The sequence below is a fragment of the Ornithorhynchus anatinus genome, chromosome 8 (genome assembly GCF_004115215.2).
Source record: "Ornithorhynchus anatinus isolate Pmale09 chromosome 8, mOrnAna1.pri.v4, whole genome shotgun sequence".
Taxonomy (NCBI): domain Eukaryota; kingdom Metazoa; phylum Chordata; class Mammalia; order Monotremata; family Ornithorhynchidae; genus Ornithorhynchus; species Ornithorhynchus anatinus.
Window position 1 is genome coordinate 24580311 of NC_041735.1, and position 8176 is coordinate 24588486.

Genomic DNA, 8176 nt, shown 5'->3' on the forward strand with positions numbered 1-8176 from the left:
CACAGACAAGTTAAGTGACCTACCCCAAAGTCATCCAGCGGTCAATCAATCATATTTATTGAGTACTCCCTGTGTGCAGAGAGCTGTACAAAGTGCGTGAAAGTGGTGGAGCCGGGATTAGAACCCAGGTCCTCTGACTCCCAGGCCTGTGCTCTTTCCAGTAAACCATGCGGCTTCTCCTCTTGGATCGGTCATTTGAGCTCAGCCGAAATAGGGTTATGTTCCCTTTAAACTGTAAGCTCACTGTAGACACTGAATGTGCCTGCTATATTATTTTACTGTTCTGTCCCTAGCTCTTAGTACAGTGCTCTGCACACAGTGAGCACTCAAGAAATACTATTGACTGTTCCTAAAAGCTTTCCTGAAGATTCTTACACACACGCAGAATTGAAAACATATTAGCCCCACAATGATGTTCCAATTCCTCGTACTTTCCCAACTTCCTGACTCCCTGGAATGGCAGTACCCTCAGCCAATTCCACCGGCTACTCCCATCCCCTCCATCGCGCCCAACATTCCCTACCCCACCCACTACCTCCCACAGTCTTACTCCCCACTCAATTTTCACTTACGCTCATCACTGGCCCGTTTGTATCAGTCTCTATCCTACTCCACCATGGCACCAAGCATTAAGCTGTCAACAGTCATGTCAGGCTCAGACACTAACTTGATTGCACAGCTGGTTTTCATCTGACTTCTAGTGGACATTGTCTCAGTCACCAAACCTCTCTTCTGCACTGGCTCCCAGGTCGATAGGAGATCTGGTTTCATGACTGAAAGGACCTAAGAATCAAAGCCCCCTCTCAGGGTTGCAACTGGAGAGTTTCCAGTCCTCTACCAGTCTCGACTCCGGGAGGGAGAGTCAAGCAGAGGCCTTCCTATTCCATTCCTAGCTTGGGCAGTGACTAATGAGTGGAAGGCAATCTGCTACAAGTCAAAATTCACCTGTGCTGGGAGGCGGCATGGGAGAGAGTCGAGGGTGGAGACTCATGTTTACTGTGTGGAAGGAGGTACTGGTAAACCACGTCTGGATTTTGACCGAGAAAACTCTATGGATCCACTACCAGAATGATTGCATATGGAGGTGGGGCGTTCTGGGAGAGATGTGTCGCCATGGGTCGGAAACGACTCGGCATAAGACAAGACGAGTCAAAACGGTCACCAGAGACTTTCAGCAGTCATAACCAGACAATGGTCACCTGCAGTCAAACATCCCTCCATAATACAGATATTTAATTGAGATGGTTTTCCCACAAAGAGTGGTTTCACAATGCATTCTAGCTCCGTGCCCCTTAATCACTTTGACATTCATCCGACTCCACGGTACTTATGTAAATGTTATTATATACTAATATTTCTCCTGTTTGTAATCTACTTTATTATCCGTCTCCTCCTGTAGACTCCGACCAACTGTGCTGTACTATACTTTTCCAATCTCTCGGTACATAGTAAGTGCTCAATAAATTCCATTGATAGATCGATTAATCAGAAGAAACAGCTGTGCACACATGAGTGGCATTGGTCAAAGTGTAAGTAGTACATTACAAGTCTTCTAAATTCAGGGTTTTTCAAGAAAACAACCCACACATTATAGGAGACCTAAGCATATGCTAAATTCAATGCTTAAGTGGTTCTACTTTGGGATGATCGGCAAATAGACGAGAAAGATACAATTTGAAGAAAAGACAGATTTGAGCCATATTTTCTTCTTGGGATTTGGGGGTTTTTTTTTGTTTGGGTTTTTTTATGGTATTTGGTAAGTGCTTACTATGTGTCAGGTACTACGCAAAGCCCTGGGGTAGGTATAAGCTAATCAGGTTGGACAAAGTCCCTGTCCCACCTAGACGTCACAGTCTCAATCCCCATTTCACAGATGAGGTAACTGAAGCATAGAGAAGTTAAGCGGTTTGCCCAACGTCACGCAGCAGGTAAGGTGCAAAGCCGGGATTAGAACCCAGGTCCTTCTGACTCCCAGGTCTGCGGTCCATCCACTGGGCCACACTCTTTTCGGAGATCCTGTCAACAGTGATAATCCTGAGCTGCTGGGTTGTGTCGAGTAAATTTGAATCACTAAACCTTTCACACAGTTACTTAACAGCTGTTTCATTTTCTTCAGCCTGGAGCACAATAGGTCTGGATTTTAAATATGAGGCACCTTAAGAAAATTAATTCCCACCAACTGGCTAGCCAAAGTGTCAGACCGAAGACCTTTAATATTTGGTCTTTCTCCTCCGCAGTCACGTGTAGCAACCCCCAGAGGAATCCAAATGTTTTAGAGGAGTCAAACACACAGAAGAGTAGCCACCTTAAGTTGAAATAATCAATGGCAACAGTCCCAGCAAGTGATGATTGCTACTCCAGGTAAGCGAGACTTTATGTGGGTACATTATGGATAGGATGGTTGGTCATGAATTGGGCTTTTAGCTGCTCCCACAAACATGAAAATTGAGGGAGAAGCAGCAATTCTTAATGGCTAAAGCCTAGGCCTGGGAGTCATAAGGATGTATTCTAATCTTGGTTCTGCTACTTGTCTGAGGTGTAACTTTGGGCAAGTCACTTCACTTCTCTGTGCCTGAGTTACCTCAGCTGTAAAATGGGGATTGACGTGGGACAGGGACCGTGCCCGACAAATTTTCTTGCACCTACCCCAGCTCTTAGTACAGTATCTGGCACATAGTTTGCATTTAACAAATGCTACAATTATCATTAGAGAAGCAGCGTGGCTCAGTGGAAAGAGCACGGGCTTGGGAGACAGAGGTCATGGGTTCGATTCCCAGCTCTGCCACTTGTCAGCTGTGTGACTGTGGGCAAGTCACTTAACTTCTTTGTGCCTCAGTTACCTCATCTGTAAAATGGGGATTAAGACTGTGAGCCTCATGCGGGACAACCTGATTACCCTGTATACCCCAGCGCTTAGAACAGTGCTCTGCACATAGTAAGCGCTTAACAAATACCAACATTATTATTATTACTATTATATTTATGAAGAAGCTATAAAGAGGAAGTTTGGAGTCCTCCAAAACAGGGACAGCCAGTATATTTCCCATGCTTCTTTTAATAGAGATCAGATCTGGCTGAGTAAGAGTGGGAGCCATGTTATTTACTGTGAGGGTAATTGGAGATTTACAATGCAGGCTGACCTGAGGTCACAGGCCCTCCCCACCATGATACAACCACCCCAGAAATACATCTTGTAATGTTTGATGTCAACCGAAGTTACAACTATCCATCGATCCCACCACCCCACTATTCAATCAATATTGTTGGACTCCTTACCGCAGGTAACAACCTCCTCAGGACCCAGCTACCCTGACAGTGGAACCTGTATGTGCGGTCCCTTGGAAAGAGCGTCGGCCGTGGGAGTCAAAGGACCCAGGTTCCAATCCGGGCTCTGCCTCTTCCCTGCTGGATAGCCTTAGGCAAGTGATTTAACTTCTCTTTGCTTCACGTTCCTCGTCTGGAAAATGGGGATTCAACACCTGTGCTCCTTCCCACTTGGACCAAGAGCCCCATATGGGACTGGGACTGTGGTTGAACTGATTATCTTGTACCTACCCCAGTGCTTATTACAGTGCTTGACACATAGTTAGAGCTTCACGGGTATTATTATTACTTTCCTTATTATTAATCAGTGTCATTTATTGAGCTCTTAATATTAATCGATTAATCAATGATATTCATTGAGTGCTTACTATGTACAGAGCACTGTACTAAGAGTTTGGGAGAGTACAACAAAATTAGCGGACACGTTCCCTGCCCATAATGAGCTTCCAGTCTACAGGGGGAGTCAGTCATTAATACAAATAAATCATTCATAATAAACAAATAAATCATGCTTAACGTATAATTTAAAGATACGTGCAAAAGTGCTATGGGTTTGGAGTTGAGGTGAGGTCACAGACCTAAGTGAACAGATGACTAAGAGAGACCAGGCTGCGGAAAATAGGGCTCAATCGGGGAAGGCCCCTTGGAGGAGATGTGACCTTAATGATGCTTTGAAGGTAGAGTGGCGGTTTGGCATATATGGAAGGGGAGGGAGTTCTAGGCTAGGGCGAGGATGTGGGAAAGGGGTCGACAGTGAGATAGATGAGATCAGAGCACAGCATGAAAGCTGGCACTAGAAGGACTGAGTGTGAAGGCAGTTGAAAAAAATCAGTGAAGTGAGGTAGGATGGGTGTGGTGATTGAGTGCCTTAAAACCAATGCAATAAGTTTCCGTTTAATGCAGAAGTAGATAGGCAGCCATTGGAGGTATTTAAGGAGTAGGGGAGACATGGAATGAACGTTTTTGTTAATAAACAGTACACAGAGCAGAGTGAAATACAGACTAGGGTGGGGAGGGATGAGGGGTAGGAAGGTCATCAAGGAAGTAGAATAATAATAATGATGGTATTTGTTAAGCGCTTACTGTGTGCCAAGGACTGATCTAAGCACTGGGGTAGATTCAAGGTAATCAGGTTGTCTCGCTTGAGGAGAAGCAATAGTCAGGGTGAAATAGGATAAGGGTTTGAATGGGCATGGTAGCAGTTTGTATGGAGAGGAAAGGGTGGATTTTAGCAAGGTTGTGAAGGTTGAAATGATCGGATTTGGTGACAGTTTGAGTAATAATAATAACGATAGTGTATTATCATCGTTGTTATCATTGCCCAGGTTATAGGCTTTGCATGATACAACCATCCCAGGAATACAATCTGTACTGTTCAAAATTTATCCCAGGCTGCAACTTTCCACTGATACAGCGGCCCCACTATGCAAACAATATTGTTTGAGGCCTTTCCCCAGGTTACAACCTCTTCTTGATGCATCCACCTCGGGGCTACAAACTATAGTGCTTAATGCTTAACCCCAGGATACAACCTCCTCATGATACAACTATCTAAGGACTTCGGTCGATATTGCCTGATGCCTTTCCCCACACATCCACCCAATCGGCCCCCAAGTTCCAGCCAAGCGTTACCGGCAAGTAAATTAACTTTTTGCCCCCTCCCCTCTTGGACTGAGATTACACATTCCACAATGAGTGGATCTCGGACTGAAATTGTGACCAGGGATTGTAACAGGTTTCCAAGGTTTTTAATAGACTCCAGAGCAGATAACCAAAGAAACTGTTCAACAGGGGAGATAATTTGATTGAGAAATGGATGATGCAGGTGTCATTGAGTTAAGTGAAGCAGCGTGGCTTAGTGGAGAGAGCACGGGCTTGAGAGTCAGAGGTCGTGGGTTCTAATCCCGTCTTTGCCACTTGTCTGCTGTGTGACTTTGGGCAAATCACTTCACTTCTCTGTGCCTCAGTTACCTCATCTGCAAAATAGGGTTTAAGACTGTGAGCCCCACGTGGGACAACCCGATTACCTTGTATCGACCCCAGTGCTTAGCACATAGTAAGTGCTTAACAAATACCATCATCATTTTTATTATTATTATTGGAGGACTCTTTGTCCAGAGAAGACCTTATTGAATTTCAACAATCCATTGCAGGGTGATGAAATAGATCGAGAAGAGGTTATGAATTCTCCATAATTAGCTAAAATCTTGGGATTATATCACCTGCATCAGTGTTCAAGAAAACGGATGAACTTATAAATACTATTGAAGAACAAGACCCTAATTGGAGAGAGGAGTTTGAAGATATTCACTGAAGTTTATACAAAAGGTGGTAGGCTGAACCAGCTACAGGATTGCTGTTCAATCTAAAATGGAAGAATACTTCACTAAAGTTGAAAAGCCACTCACTAACATAGCTTCCAATCCTCCTGCAAGACTTCATACTCATATTTAAAATTGTGAGGTTATGCTTTCAATTGCTTGAATAAAAACTAAACAAATGTTTAGTGATAGTTATCATTACAATATATAGCACATAAAGGAATTTCCAGTGTACTCTCCATGCCGAATGCATTATTTGCCTGAACGTAGAATAATCTGGGGAATACAAATCATTCATGAAATAAGCACCTGAAATGTCATTTGTCTGGTCCAAAAAGAAAAATAAAACAGAGATCCGTGGATGCATGAGGCCAGGGTTCTTCACAAAACATATACCATGCACCTGTTGCTGACTGGCTGACTGACTGATGCTGTAAAATGCTGTAGTTTAAACTTGAAGGAAGGCCGTTGGAAGAGAAACCAAAATCTACTTCTTGACTTGCTGTCGGCTTCCTTTAGTCTAACTCTCACCGATGTCCCGAGTTTTCCCTTCACTCATTTACTCCAAGGGCCTCGCTTTCTCAAATTCAGGCCTTGGGCTCTGGGGGAAATTCTCGGTCTTAAAAACTACAAGCTCTCCCATCTGTATATTTGGATCACTCAACTCACACAACAAATGCCTGACTCAAAACCTGAACCGTTTTATAGTTTCTGTCTCAACTTTGAACAACAATCTATTGCATTTATTGAGGGCTTACTGTGTGTGGAGCACTGTACTAAACACTTGGGAGAGTACAATATAACAGAGTCGTTAGGCACATTCCCTGTCCACAATGAGCTTACAGCTGAAGGGTGAGACAGATCTTGATATAAATAAATTATGGATATGGACATTAGTGCTATACGGCTGTGGCTGGGGTGAATAAAAGGTGCAGCGTGGCTTAGTGGAAAGAGCACAGGCTTGGGAGTCGGAGGACGTGGGTTCTAATCCCAGCTCCACCACTTTTCTGCTGTGTGATCTTGAGCAAGCCACTTAACTTCTCTGTGCCTCAGTTACCTCATCTGTAAAATGGGGTTTAAGACTGTGAGTCCCACATGGGGCAACTTGATTACCTCGTATTTATTCCAACGCTTAGAAGAGTGCTCGGCACAAAGAGCTTAACAAATAGTAATAATAACGATAATAATCATGTTAAGTGTAATGGTGACACAGAAGGGAGTGGGAGAAGAGGAAATGCAGACTTCGTCAGGGAAGGCCTCTTGGAGGAGATGTGTCTTGGATAAGGTTTTGAAGGTGAGGAGAGTGAATGTCTAATAGAAAGAAGCTCACCTCCTCCAAGAGGCCTTCCCAGACTGAGCTCCCCTTTTCCCTCTGCTCCCTCTACCCCCCCTTCACCTCTCCGCAGCTAAACCCTCTTCTCCCCCCTTTCCCTCTGCTCCTCCCCCTCTCCCGTCCCACCCCCTCAGCACTCTACTCGTCCGCTCAACTATATATATCTTCATCACCCTATTTATTTTGTTTAATGAGATGTACATCACCCTGATTCTATTTATCTGCTAATGTTTTAATGAGATGTTCTCCCCCTTGACTCTATTTATCGCCATTGTTATTGTAGGTCCGTCTCCCCCGATTAGACCGTAAGCCCGTCAAAGGGCAGGGACTGTCTCTATCTGTTGCCGATTTGTACATTCCAAGCGCTTAGTACAGTGCTCTGCACCTAGTAAGCGCTCAATAAATACTATTGAATGAATGAAGGACAGCATTCCAGGCCAGAGGCAAGATAATAATAATGATAACTATAAATGTGGTATTTATTAAGCACTTACTATGTACCAAGCACCATACTAAACACTGAGGTAGATACAAGGTATTCAGATTGGATACAGTCCCTGTCCCACATGGGGCTCACAGTCTTATTCCACATTTTACAGATGAGGGAAGTGAGGCACAGGGAAGTGAAGTGACTTGCCCAAGGTCACACAACAACATATGGCAGAGCCGGGATCCCACATCCTCTGAATCCCAGGCCCCTGCTCTTTCCACCAGGCCAAGTGGACAAAAGTTTGGCAGTGAAATAGATGAAAGAGATAGAGCAGAAGCAACACACTCTGATGAAGCCTTTAGACATTAGCTATTTCTGCTCACTTCATTTCCGTGTAAATCGATTCCTCCCCACTGTCCCTGGGAGCCCCGGGAGCAATCTCCTGGATGGAAAAAAAAAAAAAGAACAGGATTCATGCGGCAGAAAATGTGTTCTAGGTATGGGCTAAGCAGGTTGCCGATGACTCTTATAACAGCTGGAACGTGTCTGTTTATTGTTATATTGTACTCTCTCAAACAAGTACAGTGTTTTGCACAGAGTAAACACTCAATAAATACAAATGAATGACTGAATTAACTGTTGTGACAACCAGCGAGGCTCGGTGGAAAGAGCCCGAGCTTGGGAGTCAGAGGTCATGGGTTCAAATCCCGGCTCCGCCACTTGTCAGCTGTGTGACTGTGGGCAAGTCACTTAACTTCTCTGGGCCTA

At 44.3% G+C, this 8176-nt stretch overlaps 1 non-coding gene across 1 annotated transcript; it reads left to right on the forward strand.

Annotated features, from left to right (window-relative positions):
* Positions 1 to 797: 797 nt before the first annotated feature.
* Positions 798 to 935, forward strand: LOC114814036. Its single transcript, XR_003761779.1, has one exon. It is a non-coding gene; the product is annotated as a small nucleolar RNA SNORA7 (small nucleolar RNA).
* Positions 936 to 8176: the final 7241 nt, after the last annotated feature.